The following is a 2,613-nucleotide window of genomic DNA, read 5'->3' on the forward strand; positions in this document are numbered from 1 at the left end:
TTCTCCCTCTCTATCCCTCTCTCTCTCCCCCAACTGTTCCTCTCTCTCTCTCCCCCAGTGCTTCTCTCTCTCTCTCTCCCCCCAGTGTTTCCCTCTCTCTCACCCCCAGTGTTTCACTCTCTCTCTCCCCCAGTGATTCTCTCTCTCTCTCTCCCCCCATTGTCTCTCTCTCACCCCCAGGTGTCTCTCTCTCTCCCCCCAGTGTTTCTCTCTCTCTCCCCCCAGTGTTTATCTCTCTCTCCCACCAAAGCTATTCTCTCTCTCCCACCAGTGTTTCTCTGTCTCTCCCACCAGTGTTTCTCTGTCTCTCCCCAGTGTTTCTCTCTCTCTCCCCCCAGTTTTTCTCCCACTCTCCCCCAGTGTTTCTCTCTAACCCCCAGTGTTTCTCTCTCTCTATATCCCCATACTGTTTCTCTCTCTCTCTCACTCTCTCCTCCCACAGTGTTTCTCTCGCTGTCACTCCCCAGTGTTCCTCTCTCTCCCCAGTGTTTCTCTCTCTCCCCCCAGTGTTTCTCTCTCTCCCTCTCTCTCCAGTGTTTCTCTCTCTCTCCCCCCCCAGTATTTCTCTCTCTCTCTCCCACCAGTGTTTCACCCTCTCTCCACCCAATGTTCTTCTCTCTCTCTCCCACCAGTGTTTCTCTCTCTCTCCCCCCAGTTTTTTTCTCTCTCTCCCCCCAGTGTTTATCTCTCTCTCCCCCCAGTGTTATTCTCTCTCTCCCACCAGTGTTTCTCTGTCTCTCCCACCAGTGTTTCTCTGTCTCTCCCCAGTGTTTCTCTCTGTCTCTCCCCAGTGTTTCTCTCTCTCCCCCCAGTGTTTCTCTATCTCCCCCCAGTGTTTCTCTGTCTCTCTCCATCCCCACAGTGTTTCTCTCTCTCTCTCTCTCTTTCCTCCCCCAGTGTTTCTCTCTCTCTCTCTCTCTCTCCACAGTGTTCCTCTCTCACCCCAGTGTTTCTCTCTCTCCCCACAGTGTTTCTCTCTCTCTCTCCCTCAGTGTTTCTCTCTCTCCCTCCCCAGTGTTTCTCTCTCTCCCTCTCTCCCCAGTGTTTCTCTCTCTCCCCCCAGTGTTTCTCTCTCTCTCTCCCCAGTTTTTCTCTCTCTCCCGCCCAGTGTTTCTCTTTCTCTCTCCCACCAGTGTTTCACCCTCTCTCCACCCAGTGTCTCTCTGTCTCTCTCCCCAGTGTTTCTCTCTCTCTCTTTCTCCCCCCACTGTTTCTCTATATCCCTCTCTCCATCCCGCCAGTGTTTCACTCTCTCTTCCCCAGTGTTTATCTCTCTCTCCCCATTGTTTCTCTCTCTCTCCCCAGTGTTTCCCTCTCACCCCTGTCTTTCTCTCTCTCCCCCACTGTTTCTCTCTATCTCCCCCCACTGTTTCTCTCTCCCCCCCAGTGTTTCTCTCTCTCTCCCTAGTGATTCTCTCACTCCCCCCAGTGTTTCGATCTCTCTTTCTCCAGTGTTTCTCTCTCTCCACCAATGTTTCTCTCTCTCTCCCCCCAGTGTTTCTCTCTCTCCCCCCAGTGTTTTTCTCTCTCTCTCCCCCCAGTGCTTTTCTCTCTCTCTTCCCCCAGTGTTTGTCTCTCTCCACCAGTGTTTCTCTCTCTCTCCCCCGATGTGTTTCTCTCTCTCCTCCCCAGTGTTTCTCTCTCACCCCCCAGTGGTTCCCGCTCTCCCCCAGTGTTTCTCTCTCTCAGACCAGTGTTTCTCTCTCTCCTCCCCATTGTTTCTCTCTCTCTCTCTCTCCACACAATGTTTCTCGCTCTCTCTCTCTCTCTCCCCAGTTTTTCTCTCTCTCTTCCCCAGTGTTTCTCTCTCTCTCCCCCCAGTGTTTCTCTCTCTCTCCCCCCAGTGTCTTTCTCTCTGTCTCTCCCCACAGTGTTTCTCTCTCTCCCCCCGTGTTTCTCTCTCTCTCCCCCCAGTGTTTCTCTCTCTCCTCCGCAGTGTTTCTCTCTCTCTAAACCCCAGTGTTTCTCTCTCGCCCCCAGTGTTTCTCTCTCTCTCTCTCCCCCCAGTGCTTCACTCTCTCCTCCCTAGTGTTTCTCTCTATCTCTCTCTACACTGAGTTTCTCTCTCTCAGCTCTCTCTCTCCCCCCAGTGTTTCTCTATCACTCTCCCCCAGTGTTTCTCTCTCTCTCTCCCCCCAGTGTTTTTCTCTCTCTCTCCCCCCAGTGTTTCTCTCTCTCTCTCTCCCACCAGTGTTTTTCTCTCTCTCTCTCCCCCAGTGTTTCTCTCTCTCCCCCCAGTGTTTCTCTCTCTCTCCCCCCAGTGTTTGTCTCTCTCCACCAGTGTTTCTCTCACTCTCACCCCAGTGTGTCTCGCCCTCCTCCCCAGTGTTTCTCTCTCTCCCCCAAGTGTTTCTCGCTCTCCCCCAGTGTTTCTCTCTCTCTCTCAGACCAGTGTTTCTCTCTCTCCTCCCCAGTGTTTCTCTCTCTCTCTCCCGGCTGAGTTTCACTCTCTCTCTCTCCACACAATGTTTCTCGCTCTCTCTCTCTCTCCCCAGTTTTTCTCTCTCTCTCCCCCAGTGTTTCTCTGTCGCTCCCCCAGTGTTTCTCTCTCTCCTGCGCAGTGTTTCTCTCACTCTCCCCCAGTGTTTCTCTCTCTCCCCCAGTGTTTCTCTC

The sequence above is a fragment of the Heptranchias perlo genome, unplaced genomic scaffold (assembly GCF_035084215.1).
Source record: "Heptranchias perlo isolate sHepPer1 unplaced genomic scaffold, sHepPer1.hap1 HAP1_SCAFFOLD_44, whole genome shotgun sequence".
Classification (NCBI taxonomy): Eukaryota; Metazoa; Chordata; class Chondrichthyes; order Hexanchiformes; family Hexanchidae; genus Heptranchias; species Heptranchias perlo.